Source organism: Taeniopygia guttata, chromosome 34, assembly GCF_048771995.1.
Source record: "Taeniopygia guttata chromosome 34, bTaeGut7.mat, whole genome shotgun sequence".
Lineage (NCBI taxonomy): Eukaryota > Metazoa > Chordata > Aves > Passeriformes > Estrildidae > Taeniopygia > Taeniopygia guttata.
In genome coordinates, this window is record NC_133059.1 from 1,264,474 (window position 1) to 1,284,222 (window position 19,749).

At 49.0% G+C, this 19,749-nt stretch overlaps 1 protein-coding gene and 1 long non-coding RNA gene across 2 annotated transcripts in view; one reads left to right on the forward strand and one right to left on the reverse strand.

Annotated features, from left to right (window-relative positions):
* LOC121468955 (uncharacterized) overlaps positions 1–19,749 on the forward strand; it is a 2,238,800-nt gene that overhangs the window by 790,683 nt on the left and 1,428,368 nt on the right. The gene's annotated exons all lie outside the window — the stretch shown is intronic.
* On the reverse strand, positions 17,504–19,087 carry LOC140681338 (uncharacterized). The gene is made up of 3 exons (XR_012052522.1): positions 18,239–19,087; positions 17,796–17,954; positions 17,504–17,687 (listed from the first exon to the last, which is right to left on the reverse strand). It is a non-coding gene; the product is annotated as an uncharacterized lncRNA (long non-coding RNA).

Here is a 19,749-nt window from a genome sequence, read left to right on the forward strand (position 1 = left end):
CAAATTTCAAAACTTTCTCTAGATGCAAACTAGGGAGTGAGTGTGGAAGTGAGCTGCCTTCACCTTTATCTGCTGCTTTTGGACAGATGAATCCACACTACAGCAGAGCACTTGCAGATTACTCTCCTTCTTCTGTGAAAGTTTGCCTATCAGTGTAAGCGGCATCTGGAGATGGGAAAACTGAACTTCAGGTACTCCACCTTTCTTTCACCAGGTCAACAAGGAGATTGATTTTTCTTCTGCTATGCTAGCAAAGCCACAGGCTTGTTTTTGATTCCTACTCTTTATGACAAGGACGGGAGTTGGGAGTAGGGGGGAAGGAAGAAAACTTTGAGGGACCAGCTCTGCCCCTTGCAGTCACTGAAGGGATGCCTACCAAGGGCGGTGAAGGGAGAGGTCTTGCCAAGGCAGACAGTGCAATCATCTCTTTGTCTCACATAGAATCAGTGGGTCATTAATGTTTGAGCCAGCCTCTTATTTCACTGCAGTTGTCTGCATTGTCAAGGCTTTCCTCAATATATCAAAAACCTGAAGGCATTAACAGCCCCCAGCAATGGCTGGAACAGGAGTTATTCCTGATCTAAAGCAAACCGTGCTGATGGCCTCTCTTTCTGTGATATTTGCGACACTGAGCAAAGGGATTGACCAACAAGAGATGATTACTTTTCCTTTTGTGCACCCTTAGGTTAAAGTTTTGAGAAGACAAGGATTATCTCCAGTTTAGAATCTTGCTTTTGAGCTGATGGATTCATTGCAGGCTCTGCTCCCTTTGCACTCTCAGCTTCCTCCAAAAGAGGAGTAGATGTGTGAGAGCCAGAAAACCAACCATTGGCAGCCCTGTATTGTGTGGGATATTTTATTTACAAAGGTGGGGACATTTGTACCATCACCTTCTCTTGATGGCTCCCCAAGCCTTGCTCTGCCAATAGAGCTACATGCAGAGAGGTCATTAGGAAGACTAAGGTGAATGCCTTGTGAAGGCCAGGAGACTGTTCTGGAGAAAGTCCCTTCCAGCACTGAATTTTACAGTGGTCCAACGGGCTGGCAGGTGCAGTTTGTTTTACCTGGTTGCTTGGTTGCTTTGATCTTTAAAAAGTCTTGTAAATGCCTAAGAAGAAGAAAGTTGTTCACCTGTTCTGCATAGTGGGGGGAAAAAATCCACCCCAAATGCACAATGGAGGGAATATCTGTCTCTCTGTGTCAGTGATGCTAAACTGGAGTTTCAGTGGGAGGGGGCTCAGCCCTGGACAGGTTTTCCAGGCTAATTGAAAGGAACATGGTGATATCTGAAATGCTACTTGCTCCATGTGCTTGTGGCTTTGTTTAGCATGGAGATCAACAGAAATGCATAGGTAGCATCTCTCTTTACACCTGAGCCTGTGAAGAGAGGGTGAGCTACTTTAATGGCTCTCTATATTTATTGAAATCTCTCTTTGTTGGGTATCCTGGGGTTTACACTGACTAGTACCTTTCCGTAAGACATCTCTCAATCAACAGAGACAGCCAAGTTTACAGGGCAACATTTTTCCCCTGCTTGTCAGCATGTCAAGCAGCACCAAAACACACAATCTCCTCCTGAATCCCATAGCAAATAATTCATTTTTTAAAAACATCATCTACTGTCTGTAATGGTGTTGGAGATGGGTTAAGACAGCCACACTCCTGCTTCCTACCTATGGAGAGAGGAGAGCTTACAGCAGCTACCTGAGAGGCTGTTTAGGAGGGAGACCCTTCTCGGCACTGTTCTGCAGTTTGGGTTTTTTCCCTTGCAGTTAACTGTAGATACACTTGAAAAGGAAAACAAACAGAAAAACCCCAAACCAGTGGGCTATTAACAAGAGGGTTTAATGTTGACAATGGCACTTTGCAGTGGGAGTGTGATCTGCTTAATGTTCCAGAGCAGAGCAGCCCATCAATTCACATCCCTTTCCTTGGCAGAGGTGCCAACGCTTCCCCCAGAAGTTAAAGCCATGTGTCTCATTTCTGAGAGAGGCTTATTCACAAAAAGGGAGGAAAAATTCATTGTCTGATCCACAGAAGGAAAAAACACACAAGGGGATAAATTATGAGAATTAGGATGGGCAGGCAGATTTCTGCAACTCGTGTATGTAAAAATCTGATCCTGGTAGACTTGAGCTGTGTCATTTTAGATGCATTTCTCTAACCCACGTAAATATTTCTGTCAAAAAATCAAATCTGGAAAAGAAAGAAATTTCATTCTTCATCAAAGCTCTACAGTGATCTCGTTATTAAAAACAGAGGAGAAAGATATATCAGGAAGGCAAACAGTTACAGCCACATAGTTGTTTTCAATAATCCAGTGAGTCACTACATAGAAAAGCCTTTCATTTCTCCCTGTGGTTCAGACAAAACAGTTTATTAAGATTTTGGTGAATTATTTAAAAAAAAAAAAAAAAAAAAAAAGAAAGAGGAAAATGGTACCTCTTTATTTTAAAAACTGTTGCAATAAAAATTCAGATTATTCAAATTTATCAAGTGCATTTTATAAGGCAGTAAGCACAGCAATTTTATCCTCATACCACAAGATATTCCCTGGCTTTTCCATCTCACTCATAGTCCTATGTAAGGAGGCTGTTTACAAGGCATTGCTACAGCGAGAAAAAAATATTACAGAAATGAAAACTTGATCCAGCCAATGGTTGGATTTGTAATGAAAGACCTAAGTGGAAGGTAAACAGCAGCCTAATGTAATACTTTAAAGGCAATTCTTTAAAAGTGATGTATAGTAGATGCAAAGGGGATCTGTACTTCAGATCTTCACCCATGCAGAGGTGTGGAATAGAAGTTAATTGCAAATGTAGCTATAATGCACACTGAGCAGCCAGAACAGACAAATACAAATATTTAAGATATTTCACTTTTTTTAAAATCACAAGGTTGTAAACTTGCATTTTGTTTTGGTTTCTTTTTCCCCAGGAATTTGAACAGGAGGCTGGCTGAAAGTGTACCAGTGCTCTACAGGGATTTCTTGTGCATTTTCAAGGAAGGATTTGCGGTGTTCTAGAATGTGCAAATATCGTTTGGGGCTTGTCTTGTTTTGTTTTTTATCTCAAATGCTTGCCAAGGAAATTGAGCTGTACAAACATAATTAATAACATTTAACCTTAAATTCTGAGTCTTCATTAAGTCTTAATTTAAAAACCTTAGGAGGGAAGCTTGCAACCATTCCTGTTCATAAGGTTGGATGGCAGGCAAGAGGAGACCCAACTGAATATTTCTGTCACACCAAGTGTTTGGATTTGTTTCAGGGTGGCTCACTCTGTGCAGAGATGCCTGCTTCCAGCTTTGTGCACTCTGGCACGTGTTGCCTAATGGACCAGGACTTCTCGCTCAGCCCAGCTGACAAGGAGCATCTCTGTCACCACAGCTGACACACGCCTGCTTTGTTAAATGACATAAGGTGCTGCAGTGCAAGGCACAAGTTCTCCCATGCTTTCAGCTAAACAATTTACTGCTGTGCTGCATATACCCTTTGGTCCATCAAGGGAGGACCCAGAGCTGGTCAGTGTCCCAGTGGCCAGCTCTGTCCCCCTTGACACTGCAAGGAGCAGTGGAAACAAAGTGACATGTTGACCTAATGCCCTACCTGTAGGGCATTCATACCTACCCTGCCTGACAGCTCCCAAACTGCCTGCTGAGGTTCAGCCCCATGAGGCATTTTCTGCTCTGCTACGTCCCAGCTTCTCCAGTCCTCCTGCCTCTGCACCATCCTGGGTGTAGGCAAAGCCAGGGCTTTGGGATGTGTGTTTCTGGCTGCAATCTGAGGTCTTTTCTGCACATCAAATGCTCATCAGCAACTGGGAACACAACCAAGGAGGTTGTGGAGGAGAGGAGGAAGCCACACTTGATCCCACAGAAACCACAAACCTAATTTCACACTGAAGGCAATTAGCCAGCACGCATTTGGTTAGGGTGGCTGTGCTACTTTGTAAAACGTGACCTTTTAATAAGCTGGAGTGGTGGATCTGAGTTTCAGCCAGTCCACACTGGCAAAAGAAAACCACCAGCAGTTAAATATCATCAGGAGAGGGAAGCAGTTGTGAAGTGGCCCTCAAAACCATCTCTGTGCACTTCCAAGTCCTGTTTTGCACGATGGGATCATGTCCCTGACTCCATGCCATCACACTCATCCTCCCTCCTGAAGCCAGCAGGATGCTGCAGCATCCTTGGCTGGGCAGTGCTGACTCAGGCACAGGGTCCTGTGCCCGCTCCCTGGCACTGCTGTCCCCCAGATATTTCACCACTAGATATAAAAATCCCCGAGTCAGGCGCTTGCGGCTGCGCTCACTGCAAGGAGAAGCAGTAAAAGGCTGATTTATGCTCTGAACCACAAAAGCCTTTTATTGCTGCTTTTTTACTTGAATGTAACTCTCTTGCCCTTAAATGTGTAATCCCTTTCTAACAGTCTTGTGGAAGTGGCAGGGCTCTCCACGGGTTAAAGGCAGTATTTTTCAAGAGGATCAAGTTGTCCACCAGGTCCCCGAAGCCCCTCTTGCCCTGGCACAGCCAGTCCTCCTGTCAGCAAGGGAGGAGAGCAGAAGTAAGCTATGTGCTTCCAGCATGGTCCACCACATACCCCCAGCCCTCAGCTTCCTGGGGTTGTTGGAGAGTTATTCCATCACTTGGAGTATTCCCGACAGTCTTGGGCACTGCTGCTCCTTCAGGGGAGAATAAAACCCCAAGCTGATCTAACAGCAACAGGGATTTAGGAATTTGGCTCCAGGCAGCATATGCATTTAAAGAATTATTTCTTAATTTTTATTAATTACTATTAGTCATTTATGGCCCCTTTAAATTCAACTTCTCAAGAAAAATATTGCTTTAGGGAAAAAAAAAAAACAGTCATTAATTGAACAATTAGCAAAAGCTACAGCTGCACCATAAAAGAGAAATACTGGAGTAGGGGGGAGGAATATTTCAAATTGACTGGGAGATGCAAGTTGTTGAATGGATGGAAAGCCAGCCGAGATCCTAAGGAAAGGGTGGTGCTGGAGAGGGGCAAAAGTACACAGTGTGGCATTGCTAGGTTCATTGTCAGGCCTGCTGGTAATTACGTGAACCCAGGGTCCTCAGGAAACAGGAAAGCTGGACAGGACAGAACGCACGTCAAACCAATATGATTAATGCAACGTTCTCTGTTTATTCGAGAGGAGATGGCAGCTTATATACACTTCTATACAGTTTACAGTTTACAAAGGCACATTCATTGGCAAGCGAACATTGTGTGTCTTTTTCTTAAGGTGACCTAAACCTCACACTATAAACCTATACTACTTCACACCCAGACAGCCCAGTGCTTCCCATCACACCTTAATACAATTTCTAACTGCACCACAAGCTCTTAATTTCTAACTGCGCCAGAGGCTGGAAAGCCTCACAAGGCCCAGATCTGAGGCCTAGGCTGGAGTAGCTCAAATCTCATTCCAAACATAAATCATGCCCTCTCTGTCTCAGAAATGCTGCAACAATTAGGTGCTTTATTAATGATTTGGAAGCAATAAGAATTAATTGCATCAGAAAATGATGGTGCATTGGGAAGAGCTGAAAGCAGAGGTGAGAGCAGAAGAAAGAACAGCGAGAGAGGCAGGGAGGGCTGAGGGGTTGTAAGAGGGATTTGATTTCATTCAGGCTCTGGGGGCTTTTCTACAGTTTCCCCCAGTAAAAGAGCACCAATAATGTCTGTGGACAAGGAAGGGGCCCAAGGGGTCAGACAGGAGGGTTTGGTTTGAAGCAGGAACCATGGAGACCCTTCCTGTCCCGCTCAAGAGAGGAACAGAGACTTGCCTGAGGTGTGAGGCAGGCAGAGTCCCTGCGCAACAAAACTGATCAGCGTGGAGGGGCAGCTGACTTCAGAAGATCCCAGACTGTATAGCAGGGCGTGTTTAAAAGAAAACACTAAACAGACAATACATTGTTCTGCCTGCTTTGCAGCCTAACTGAAGGAAGGGGGAAAACAAAGCCCAGATTAATGTAGAAATTGCATTTAATGATCATCTTGAGAAGCCATAGGACAAAATCAAGGGAGTGAGCTGCCCCAAGCTGTTAAGGAGGAAACCCTCTGCCCACCGGCTGCCAGTGTTGCCCAACATTAAATCACATGGAGAAAACTCCTCTGGCAAGAGAATATTTGGTGCTTAAAGACACACAGCCCTCCAGCTACCCAAACACCACCACATTCAAAAGTGCACTTGCAACTTACTTGGTGGCACAGTTAAATTTATTTGCAACTCATCATTCTGGAGGTAGGCAAAGGTGACAAAGCCAAGGACGAAGCACTGTAAAATTTTACTTTTACTGAGCGGACCCTAAAGAAGCCCAAGCAGAGCTTTATTTTGTGGCTCCTCGGGCTGACAGTCTCCATTAACCATTGGTTAATACTGCAGCGTCAGAGCAAACCCAAAGTCGCAGCCCTGTGCTGTTAGAAAGTGTCCTTCATCCCAGCAAGAGGCCTTGGGGTGACAACATTTTGCATGAAGAGACACTGGTGTAAGAGCTGAGCCTCTCAGCTCTGCATTGCAGTCAGTGTGTCGTGTGCCATCCCTCCACACCACAAATAAATCTACAATTTCTCAGCTGGGAGCCTTTGGAAGCCACATACTAATATGCTTATATGGGAAGAGAGACCAGACAAGGTTCAAATAAAGAGCTCATGTAATAAATAAACATGAGGTCAGTATGGGAACAGCAATATATGCTTTGTATGACAAGATTTGCGGAGCAAACATTCGTGATTAATGTACAGCCAGTGTCAGGTAAGGAGCCTTCACTATCATTGTTCTGTCTGCACCTTCCAATCTAGAAGGTACAGCAACTCCAGCCAGAGCAATTAGTCACTGTTTACTGAGAGGCAGATCGAGCAAAATTTTTCTAGTTCAATATTTGAGCAAGTTTCGCCTCAGAGCCTCTCGCTGGATCCATTTCTGTGCCAGGCAGGGATCACACTTCTTTCCTGGGGGTGGCAAGGAGGGATGATCAGCAGTGCTGCTAATCTGCTCAGCAAGGGCACGGGCTGGCTCCCAGCCTCTCCTGCTGGCCTCTCCCAGGTGGTGTTCTCAGGGAAAACCTAAGAAAGAGGCTGAAGACCCTGCGTGTCAGGGCTCTGCTTCCTGGCTGCCTTTTCTTTCACCTGCCTCTGCCTGCCAGTTTCACGGCCCCTTGGCCACCGCTGATGCAGGCAGTGGGATGCAGCACCGAGGGCAACACCACCTCCTTCTTTACAGCCTCCTTTCTGCAAAGCTTGCCTAATAAGTTCCAGCTAAACTTCCAGCTCTTTGGCCAAAGAGCAATAATCCCACTTGAAATACTATCTTGATTTGGGGATATTTTTCCTTTTTTTAAAGGCATGCAAGCCTCTGGCTTCCCTGGAAAAGAGGCAATTTGGCTGGAGGGACTGGGGTTATTCCTCTGAGGGTAATTCCTATGGGAAAACCATTCCATTGTAGCTGGTTGGAGGCAAGGAACTTGCTGCTGCAGTCTTCCACCTTAACTGCTTGGGGGTGCCAGGTAAAACTGTTAGCATCACTGGGAAGTCACTCCAGGAAGTACTGCACAGAACAGCTGGACAGGCATAAGGAGAGTTCCTTCATTTTGGTGAGATCCAGAAGGGCTTGATCAGAGTAAGCAGGCCTCAAAACCTAGGGCATGCATTTTGGGGACATGAAGGGAAGAATTGAAGGTGTTTTGTGCACTCGCAGAATTCAGTTACGACTGAGGATGCCAATCAGCTCCTCAAGAGTGTCAAATGGCAGCTGCTGTCTCCCACCTGTGATGAGATGTTGAGATTTTCAGTCTCTGTCTTTCCAAGACAAGTCTTGATGAGACACTGTTCCCCAGGATCTGTTAGGGGGGATGTCTGTGTTGGCATTTCACCCTTGTGCTGGGGTGGCTGGTGGTGAGGGGGCGTACTGGGCTGATGCTTGCAGGACCCTGGCACTGCAGCTGTCCCCAGAGCATCCAGGAGGTGCCACCAGGCTGGCAGGGGACATCAGGATGGGGAGTGCATTGGTGGGAGATGCCATTACACCTCTGTGCCCCTCAGAGCTGCAGGCAGGCTGGAAAACGTGGCTCTCATCAGCTACTTCAGTGCCAAGTCCACCCAGCAGCACAGTGAAGGGTGATCTCCGAGGTGCTGCCGACCCGCCCTACTGCCCTGAAAACCTCTCTCCCTCCTTTGCAGCCCTTCCACCCTAAAGGTCCCCACCCGCCTGGGCTGGGCGCTGGGAAGCCCTGCACTCACCTTGGTGCTGAGAGCGCAGCTGGGGCGCTCTGGGCCATGTGCACCACGGCAAGGCTGGGTGAGCCCTCCGGAGCCGCCGGCGGTGCCTCGCCATGAAGAGGAAGAAGGGCAGAAGCACGCGCCAGGAGGACCTGAAGCGGACGCTCTTCCCAAAGCGCTTCCCCCTCCTGTCCCGGAGCCTGGAGCGTGCCCTCATGGACCTGCGGAGCGCGCAGTGAGGCCTTTGGATGGGATATGGAAGAGCATCGTGGTGCTGGGCCCCAAGGTTCACATGGGAGAGCTCCCTTGGATGGAATGTTGGGGTGGGTGGCCGTGACGGCACTGGGCCATGGGGACACGAGTGTCCCAAACTGAGCAGGATGGGCCAGGCATCCCCATTTCCCCATTGTTCCTGAATTCCAGAGCCTGGGAGATTTGACTTTTGGCTTTTGCAAGCTGGAGTGAGGAGCCCTTCCCCTCAGGAATTCATCCCTCCTGCCATCCCTCCTGCACTGCTGAGGATCACCCTGGTTGTTTTTCAAGCAATATCGTTAATAATTTTTTTTTTTTTTAAATATCCCCAGTCTCCTTTTTCATGCTGTGAAGTCAGGGATCAGGGAGATCTCAGTCCTGGGAATTGGGGTTGCTCAGCTGTTCCCCATCTTTAGGGCCTTGTGCTGCCAGCTTCTCCTGGGAATGCTGCCATGCAGCAGGAGAATCTCGCTGGAGGTGCCTTGCCCTTGCCCTGCTCACTCCGTCCTCAAACCCAATTGATCCCCTTTGCAAGCCCTGTGGATTTGATGCTCCCAACTCCCTCCTTTTCCTCTTTTTTTTGTCCTGATGGCAAGTGAAAGGGACAGGAGGGAAATGGTGACTCTCAAAAGCTGCCAGACCTTCAGCTGCATGTCATAAACCCATTCCTTTCTCTATAACTCACACCATGCTGCTTTTCATTACTCATCCTTTTTAGTGTGAGTAGTTACTCCATTTTCCCACTTTAATACAATTGTACCACACTTCTCCTTTCCCATATCCCAGGAAGCTGCTCACCCATTACATGGCTTTAAATGGAGTAATTGCAAGATTAGGTTCCTTTGGCCAGGCCATTAAAAAATGCCATTACAGAGGAACTGCAGGAGAGTGCCTGGAAAATCAAGCTTTGAGGGTGAAAGCTCTGCAGGCATATTTTTATTGCTATTGACCACCCCAGGGCCTCTGGGAGAAGGGAGCCAAGAGCATTTCTGGGGTTTTTGTCCTCTGAGGAAGGAGAGAAGGCAGGAGTGGCTCCATGTGGGGTGGGTGGGATCAGCTGGGATCTAGGTTGTTGTCTTCACTGAGAATTAAAAATAAACATTGTCAGCCCTGGGAGGCAGAGCTGGAGTGCTTGTCCAGCTCCTTGGGACAGCAGGGCCAGGGAGCTCCTGGGGAGCTGTGGAGCTGAGGAAGGGCCTGGAGCAGGAAAGGCTGAGGGAGCTGGGGCTGAGGAGATGCTGAGAGGGGCCCTCAGGCCTGGGTGACCCTGTTGTGACCCTGAGTGTCCCTGGGTGTCCCTGAGTGTCCCTGTCCATCCCTGTCCGTCCCTGTGTGCAGGAGGGCAGAGCAGCCCCAGGCCCTGCTACAGGCCCAGCAATGGCCCCAGAGCCCCGGGCAGGGCTGAGCCAGGCAATTCCCTGCCCAGGAGGCAGAACTTCCCTGTGGGCACTGGAGCAGAGCCCAGAGAGGCTGTGGGTCCTCCCTGGTGGGGATATTCCAGAGCCCTGTGCACACCCCGCTGTGCCCTGTGCTCGGGATGGCCCTGGGGTGGCACCAGCTGAGCCTCTGTGCTCCCTTAGCCCTGCCCCACTCCGGGATTCTGGGATTCATCCCCCCACATGAGTTTTTTGGGTGACCCCCGGGTGAAGGTGTTCCCGAGCTCTCTCTGGGTTTCATTCAGCAGGAAATCATTTTGCCACATTCTCCAGTGGTGTCACCGAGGCCGTCACTTGCCGGGTCACAGATGGCTCCTGACTGTCCTTGCTCCCTCTCTGGGCTGGGGATGGAAAGTTCCTGGGTGAGCTGAAGGGAAGGATCCCTCTCTGTGCCATCAGCAGGTGCTGGCCGTGACCTCCCAGCACTTGGGCCTTGTCACCGTCACCCCTCTGCTTTATCCTGAGCCTCTCCTCAGGTGGAGCCCGGCTGTGGTGGCACCCCCAGAGCGCGGAGGGACATAAAGGACAGCAGAGCCACCTGTGAGCCAGGGCAGGGCTGATAAGGAGCTGGTTTGGGAGGAGTGACTTGGAATGCTGCATGTAAATGTGGGAGTGCAGAGTCCCAGCTAAGATGTGGGCGGGTGAGATAACAAAGGGTCAGGAGGGCTGATCCCGGGAATATTTCCTGAGAGCAGCTGTGTTCAAAGCTGGCTGCAATTCACTGCCTGCTTTTCCTTGACAGGGAGGTGACCTCCCTCTGCTGCCCGCTGAGGTTTGGGGTTGATATTTGGGTAGTATTTGTCAACAGACCAGACCAAACACCACCTTGATTTGTGTTCTAAGGCACCTGCTGTTTGTAACAGGGATTTTCATGAGAGAGGTAGCAAGGGGAGGGCATGTAATTTAATCTCCAGGCCGTAAAAATCCATTTCTGCTTGTACTTGTTGATAATGTAACTGTGACACAGCTAATACAAAATGACCCGAATGCACTTTCACAGAGTTGTCATAATGAAGGTTGGTCTGTACCCACAGGTGCAGGATGCTGCTCACAGTTTGATGGAAAACTGGAACAACTGGGGTGTTTTTTCTCTTTTTTTTTTTTTTTTTTTTTTTTTGGTGTTTATGGTATTTCAAATATTAACAATATTTTTTTTAATAGCTTCCCTCTCTGCAGTACTTTCACCTGCAGTTGTCCAGGGCTCCATAAAATAACCTTTTTTTTTGAACTAAAGAAAAACTGACTGGAGGAGGAAGACCAGGTTTGGGTGAGGGTGGATTTTTTCCAAGGAATTCCAAGGGCAAAGCGGGACCTCCTGTAAAATGAACATTTTGTGTGGTCATCAGTTGCTTCAGGAGTATGTCGCTGTCGAGGCAGGACGGGAATGAGAAGACTGACTCAGAAGACTGCTGAGAGTAAAACTCCGGTTTATTCAAAATACACCGCTCTTTTATTTACATTCTTTCCCAACTCTTTCCCAGGCTTCTGCCTGGCTAGAAACTCTCCATTTCTCTATTTGACTGAATCTGAGACCCACAGGAGTATAGATTAAATCCTTGGAGAGGTAGATGTTAGAAAAAGAACAGAAATTACCCCTTGGAACGAAACCAAACCTGTCTGTGCTGGCTGGTTTTGTCTGTCTTGGTACCTGGGGTACGAGTGCCACGAGGACCTCATTTCTGGGAGGGCTGGAAATGGACAGTGAGGGGTTTGGGATGTGGGAAAATCACTGCCTGGAGAGGCTGGGGTGTGTTCTGGGAAATGCAGGCACTGGGAGAGCAAATCCTTCAGCTGACTGTCAGAGCAAGACACACTTTTTGTGTCTCTTGGAGATCTCTTGGGTCACTTCTTCTGTCTCTCGTGTAGAAATTCTGGCCCACCTGCCACAATTAAAAGTCGGGATACAAAATTAGGTGGAAGTGCAGGACGGTGTGATAGGCAGGATGAGTGTGGCTCCAGAGAAGGGAACAGGAGTGGGAGTGAGCAGGATCTCATGCCCAAAGGTGGCTGGGGTGGGTCAGAGGATGGAGGATGCGCTCCTGGAGGCAGTTTGGGTGCATGAGAAGAGGCTGAGAGTGCCCAACAGGAGAAGCATCACCATATGGGACTATAAAGTGAAGGGAAAACCCCCTCGTGATTCGTGCAAGTGAGTAAACAATTGCTGTCCCTACCTGCCTGCAGGCAAGAGGTTTTGGTGTGAGTCTGCTGTTCCAGGCTTGGCCAAGGACACAGCCTGGGAAGCTCCTGCAGTGTGATTCAGCCCAGTTTGTTTTGAAAAGCCCCACAAAAACACAAGCACATGTACAGGAGGCATGGAAACTGCAGCTTGTGTTGGGAGCACAGTTGCTGGGTTTGTACACTTCAGCCAGGAAGAAAGGAATTCTTGTTGAAACTTGTTCTGTCTGTTGCTCTCTATGTAAACTTCACATTGTTTGTGGGATGCTGCATCCACAGAGTAATCAGAAGGCATGGGGGAAAAAAGAGGCAACATTTGCAGATAGTCCAGTTTCCATTTCTGCTTTGCTGCTGCACATGATTAGCACATTGAACATAACTGCTAGCGCTCACTTACAAAGACTGTGAATAAATCATTCCTTTGATCTTCTTCAAAATCCAAGAGAAAGAAGAGATAGGGTAGGATAAGGATTGCATTAAGTATGATAGTGTTTAGCATTTCTTCAGTCTTGAACGTTCTTTATTCAGGGACCGACATATTAAAAATTTAAATTATTCCCATTAAAACATTGTTCCCTGGTACAGCTGTCAAGAGGAAATAGAACATAACTAGGACATTTGTGTCTGGCCAAAAGTCACCAAAATCTCCAAGCATTCCCAAGGAGAACTCTCACGGAAAGTGTCAGAATCCCAAATGACCTTGACATCACCTCCGAATCAATAGCTTGACATCTGATAGAGACAAGTGGAGAATGCTCAGCGATAAAGGGAGCTTGTGTGGTGCAGCAGCAGAACTCAGGCAAAGAATTAAGGGATAAGGAAAATGTCAGACTATAGAAATCAACGAGATACTGTTGCCAAAAATTAGAATTCTCACTTTGGGCTGTAGGAAAGGAGAAAAGCGGTAGAAGAGGGTAGGCAAGACTCAGAGGCTGATCCCCATCCTCTGCCTGTGATACCACTCCTGTTGTTCTGAAACTTTTCAACAAGATGTCTAGGGACAAACCGTAAAGAGTCTGGAAGGGAGAAGGAGGAAAGGAATAAAAGATGATCAGATCTGAAAGTGAGTTTTATCTGGGGAAAGAAGGAAGGAAAGAAGGAAAGAAAGGGAAGGGAAGGGAAGGGAAGGGAAGGGAAGGGAAGGGAAGGGAAGGGAAGGGAAGGGAAGGGAAGGGAAGGGAAGGGAAGGGAAGGGAAGGGAAGGGAAGGGAAGGGAAGGGAAGGGAAGGGAAGGGAAGGGAAGGGAAGGGAAGGGAAGGGAAGGGAAGGGAAGGGAAGGGAAGGGAAGGGAAGGGAAGGGAAGGGAAGGGAAGGGAAGGGAAGGGAAGGGAAGGGAAGGGAAGGGAAGGGAAAGGGAAAGGGAAAGGGAAAGGGAAAGGGAAAGGGAAAGGGAAAGGGAAAGGGAAAGGGAAAGGGAAAGGGAAAGGGAAAGGGAAAGAGAAAGAAGGAAGGGAGGAAGGGAGGAAGGGAGGAAGGGAGGAAGGGAGGAAGGGAGGAAGAGGAAGGAAGGAAGGAAGGAAGGAAGGAAGGAAGGAAGGAAGGAAGGAAGGAAGGAAGGAAGGAAGGAAGGAAGGAAGGAAGGAAGGAAGGAAGGAAGGAAGGAAGGAAGGAAGGAAGGAAGGAAGGAAGGAAGGAAGGAAGGAAGGAAGGAAGGAAGGAAGGAAGGAAGGAAGGAAGGAAGGAAGGAAGGAAGGGAGGGAGGGAGGGAGGGAGGGAGGGAGGGAGGGAGGGAGGGAGGGAGGGAGGGAGGGAGGGAGGGAGGGAGGGAGGAAAGGAGGGAGGAAAGGAGGGAGGAAAGGAGGGAGGAAAGGAGGGAGGAAGGGAGGGAGGCTTCAGTACCTGCTGGGCTTTCTGAGCCACTCACCAGCATTCCCAGTATGTTTGCAGGTACTCCAGGGAAGCCCCTTCTCATCTGCAAAGCAAAATTGCAGCCTAAGCCACTTTTCCCATCCTGTAATTCCCCTCTTTAGCCACAGACTGGGGAGAAGTGGCAAACTGCAAACGGCTTGATTACCCAAACTTGGGTGATCCCTGTCCAAGGAGGTAGGAAGGAAAACTGAAAATATTCCTGCAGTTGGGCAAGTTGGAGCCAAACAGCACTGTAAGAATGTGTGTGATTAGATCAGGACCAGTTGCTGTGTGTGAGCTCTCTCCCTGTTAGCACATCTACCAGCTCATCAATGTCCATGGAAGCAAAAGGCTGCATCTGCCTTTAACTGGGACAGATAAACTGCAGGCAAGCCAAATTCCTAGGCATGCCTGCACATGTCTGGGCAGAGCTATAGTCTCTCTTGGTGATCTCATTTAAACATAGTCAAAATTATTAAAAGATGCTGCTATATGGATATGACAATTCGTGCAAATAAAATTGTCATATATTTTATCGTTATATACTGCTAAGATACTCTTCTAAGAAGTTTTTAAAAACACACAAGCCAGCGACAGGGATTGCAACACAATGTTGAAACCACCTGGACAAAGGAGGGAGGACTCCATTCACAAGCATTCACTGAGACGCTGCTGCTGGGCCGGGTGCTGAGCACAGGGCTGGGCACACAGAGATGCTTTTGTTCTTGCTGAGCTCCCACTGAGCCAAAGCCTGGCCTGCCCCTCCTCTGGCCACGCTGGAGAGGGGCTGGGGCTGCGGGGGAGCTTGGGAGGGGACACAGCCAGGACAGGTGACCCCCACTGACCCCGGGGATACCCCAGACCATAGGGCAGGCATCACGCTCAGGGTATAAAGTGGGGGGAACAAGGAGGAAGGGGGGACATTTGGAGTGATGGCTTTTCTCTTCCTAGGTAACACTCTAGGCTGGAGGGGGCCCTGTCTCACCAGTGGGCAGGGTCAGCACCAAAGACACAGACACCAACTGAAGGAATTGTGTCATTTATATCATGCACAGCTGCAAAGAATTACAAAAGGATAAGCTCAGCAAAGCACATCATCATTAGCAAAGCATTACAAAAGAAGCTCAGCAATGCATCCAGTCATTGCTACCAGAGATTGCCTGGAGTGATTAAGGAAAGATCCATCACCAGTTAGCCTCAGGCTTTACCATCATCCACAGCCACACATCATCTGGGGGAAGCCAAGGACTGGAGAGCCACTCCCAGACACTGGGAATTCCTGCAGGTGCCTCCACCTCTGCAAGCAATGAGGCTCCAACCCCAAAGCTGTGAGAGGACCCAGCTTTTACACTGTTAAACAAACAAGCTGGCATCACTGCCACTGCGAGAACATCTGCTTTCATTCTCCTGACTGCTTTCTCCCAAAGCCTGGCCAGGGCTGAAGGAGGAACCAAGGGAGTTGACGTTGATCCTTCACCCCCAAACAAGGCCAGATGGGGCCTTGTCTGTTTCTAAATACAGAAAGATAAATCCATGTTTTATCAAGGAACACATGCATTGATCGTGTTGTTAATCATGCTTCCTTAATGAGTGGATACAAATACAACATTTGCTTGGAAGGTTCATCTAGAGGTGAGCTTTGCCTCAGGGCCTGTTCAGGCCTTGATCACAACCTGTTCAGGCCTTGGTACTTTGATCCGTCCTGAGACCTACAATCAACTACAACCTTTGTAACAATTCTTTCAGTAACACAGCTTAGATTTAGGTATTAGGCATAAAGGCATCTCCTCTTGTTCTACAATTAAGTGCAGTTTAACTTCATTACTCAGAGCTGTTCACGTTCCTTTTAAAACATGCCTAAATAGTTGCTATTCTCTGTTATTTATCAAATGCCTCTCTTTTCTTGAGACCGTCTCTTTTAACAAAGGTCTCAATACTCCACTTCCCAGCACAAAGTGTCACAGCAACTCACCAAGTGCACACACTGCAATGATGACAGGCCCTGCCACCATTGCATTTCACAGCAGCCTCTAATTTGGCAGCCATGAAGCCAATCCCACCAAGAAGAATTTTCTTCTTTCTGCCACTCTTCTACTGCTCTTTCTGTCAAGGTGATTCCTGACTGTTGGCCTTCAAACCCATCACTGCTAGCAGTGCAACATCCCCGTGCCCTGATAGCCCAGGTTCCTCCTTGGCCAGCAAGCAGATAATCCAAGGCCATGCGGTTCTCTGGAGTCCCCATTTGTGTTTGTTGGAGCTCATAGGATGTGCTAATGGGCATTTCAACAGTATCATTTACTACCTCTTCTAATAATCCATTCAGCTCATTCATGTCAACTCCACGGGATGGGGCAGCGCACATGGGGCACAGGGTGAACCAGAATCCTTTGCTTTCGGAAACCCAAGGCACTCTTTGGGTGGAAAATGTTCTCTGGGCCCTAAGTCTTCCGTGTGGTCGTTGCTGAAGGACCCTAAATGGGGGCCCTGCAGCTGGGAGCGGTGTGACACTGACACTGACCAGCTGCAGCACCCCAAGTTCTACTGACATTGGGAGTGATGGTAAAGCACAGAAATCTTCTGACACTGTAGCCTCTATAACTGTAACAGGGTTTGGTTTCTCCTGAGGGGAAATCTGAGTGAATCCTGTCACACTGATCGTTGTATTCCCGTGTCCCACAGCACAGGTTTCTCTAACTGTCCCTTCATTGACTCCGTTACGAGGCAGAGCCCATTGACAGAGTTCTGGCCACCCCACAGGGTGGGCCCTCCAAGGGAACCCCATTCCTCCCAGCTTCAGCTGAGAACATACCCAGCAATTAGTGACACTGTGTGCTTTGGCTATCTTGGTCTTTAAATTTTCAAAACATTTTGATGACTGATTCCTTGGTGAAACTCTGGAGGTGTTTTGGCAAATGTAAGTAGTACTTTAGTGACACCGTTCTTCATTCTTTTTGCTTAATGTCATTCAGGTTAGGAACAATAATTCTGTTGTCCATGGAGCTGGCAACTTTTTAATTCCAGAATAATGCCCCCAAGGTCCTTTAGTGTTCAGCTTTACCATGTTGTCTGTGGGTAACAAGGCTTGGTGGGGCCCTTTCCCTTTGGCTGGAAGAGGGCCAGGACCTCTGCTTAAAGAAAAAAAAAGGAAAAAGAAAAAAAATACAATTAGATGAATTGTAAAAGATACAAATAAAATCCAAGTGTTAGTGAAACAACTTCTGTAACTTTGCATTAGGAGGTAAATGATCTTTTTAAAAAGAGAACTCAGTTATTTACATTGTAAATGTGCTGATGGCATGGATCCATCTTACTGACCTCAACAGCCTTTTTTACAGTTTTTGGGGTTTGTTTCCAACATTCTTATTTTAAATTGTGGTCAAAGCAATAGGAAATTGATTGGGGCCCTTCCAGCTCCAGGCAAGACTAGGAATCTCAACTCTGTCAAACCCCAAATCCTTTAGAGAATGACCTTCCTTCTCACTCTGGAATTGAGCTGCACATTCCCTCTGAAATTGTCAGGGGTTTCTTACAGATGAAAAATCCCACTTACGGCTTTTTGCTCTGGTTTGGAAGTGGGAAGGGCAATTCTCCATCCATCAGCTCCAGACTGCACTGCCTCAGGAACACGGCTCACTTGCCAGCTTTGGCCACTCATGGCACTTCTAGAGGAGGAAGAAAGTGCAACTGCACACTTCCAGCCAAAAAGAAATGAAGAATGAATAGCGGAGATCCAGGCGTTCCTGCGGAGATCCAGGGGTTCAGCTGGGACTATGGGGAGTTTGGGTCCTTGCCAATTGGATGTGTGTCCCCAGCTGCAATCTCCTGGCCTGCAGGGGAGTCTCACTCACCTGCCAAAGCAGAAAGCTCAGGCACTGTGCTCCAACGGGCTCGTCTGATGCAAAGCTGTCAGAGCAATGTGAGGGCAGAGCCAGCCCAGCTGTGCCCGGGGCAGAGCCCAGCAGAGCCCTGGCAGAGCCCAGAGCAGCCTCAGCACCCGCAGAGCCCGGCTGCAAGGAGAGAAACCAGAAAGCGCCCGTCAGCTGAAGGCTGCTGTCCCCTTGTCCCAGCTGCCCACAGAGCCCAGGCCATGCTGGCTGTGCCCAGAGCTGTGCCCAGAGCTGCCCATCACTGCTGCCTTTGGGAGCAGAGCAGGAGGGCAGGACATTCCCAGCCTGCAGCCAGCCACGGCACATCCAGCCCCTCAGCAGCTGCCCAGAGCAGGAGCCTCCTTGTGCTTGTTGCTGTCTCCCAAAAGCTCTGATCCCACCATGCCAAGCAGACCGGGACTCACCTCACGCCATCCTCCGCTGGGAGAAAAGCTGGTCCCAAACGATGTCCTCAGCCTTCTCCAAGGGCACGGCCCATCCACGCTGCAGCTGCTCCCAGGCACTTCCCAATCCCGACTGGACCTTACATAGAACGCTTCCTCTAGAAAAACAAACAACAAACTGTTGAAAAGAGATTAGAGACAAGGGGAAACAAGAAAAAAACTTATCTCTGTCAGAGGTCTGAGGAAGGCCCAACCCCTACATGCTAGGGAAAATCCCACCCATGGGGGAGAGAAGGCCACACTTTCTCTCTTCCCTCCTGCACTGCCCCCCAAAATAACGGTGATCCCAAAGCAAACAAGGGCAGTGGAGCAGCCCAAGCCCTTCCTTGCCTGCAAAGCAAAGCAGCCCCTGCACAGGTTCTGGAGTCCCACCTCTGCTCCCGCCATGGGGGTTTCTCTGTGCCGGGCTGGCTGCCCCAGCCCCAGCCCCAGCCTCAGCCCAGGCCATGCTGGGTGCTGGGGGCTGTTGGCAGGGCCAGGAGCCAACTCCCATCTTGTATCCACCCCAGCCCATGCCCCCAGCCCTGCCAAAAAGCAGCTGGGCAGCCGACTGAAGTTGCATCTGCCCCAGCAAAGGGGGAAACTTTTGTTCCCAGCCAGTCTGAGCAATGCCCAAATCTGGGAGCATTTCCCCGGCTGTGGACTCATCTGCGAATTCGCTGTGGAGCCTGGCTTTGAAGACGGTGCCACAAGTCCATCATCTTCAGCTGCCAGTGGCCAGGTTGAGGAAGAGGTGTCATCCTTGATGTTGTCGTCGCTGTCTCCAGCAGCAGCAGCAGCCCCACCTGGTACAGCTTCTCCAAGGACTCCTTCTCCTTCCCTGGGGGTCAGACCAGGCTGTCAGGGTTCTGCCCAGGGCCCCAGCTGTCAGGGAAGCAGGACAAGCAAAACCAGCTCGGATGGCAGCCACCAGTGCTGGGCAGAGCAGCTCAGCTCCAGCACAAGGCTGAGTGTTCCCACCCAAAAATCCCAGTGCATTGGTACAGGCAGGGAAAAAAGTCTGGGTTTCCTTGCTTCTGATTGCCAGGGCATGTGTGGACCTGTAACTTACCAGGGCCCTGGAGCAAAGTGTGCATGTGGCTCTCTCCCTTTTTCTATGGCAGGTGAATATCCTGTATCCAAGGATCATAGAACAGGTCTTCTAATGAAGGTCTGTCCAAGAAGTGCATGGATAAACACCACCTGATAAGATCTTGGCACTCTGGGCAGAGAAACCAGAAACCACCGGTCAGCTAGAGAAGGCTCCTGTCTGCTTTGCCCCACTCTTCCCATGCCCAGGCCATGCTGCTTTTGTGCTCAGAGCTGTGCCTAAACTTTCCCATCAATTCCCTGTTGTGGAGGAGAGCAGGACATGTGGCACCTCCTCAGCGGCTGCCAGAGCGAGATGCTCACAAGCTGCTGCTGTCTCCCAGCACTGGTATTCCCCCGTGGCCAGAGATGAGGATCCACCTGGAGAGAGCCGCTGTGGCAGC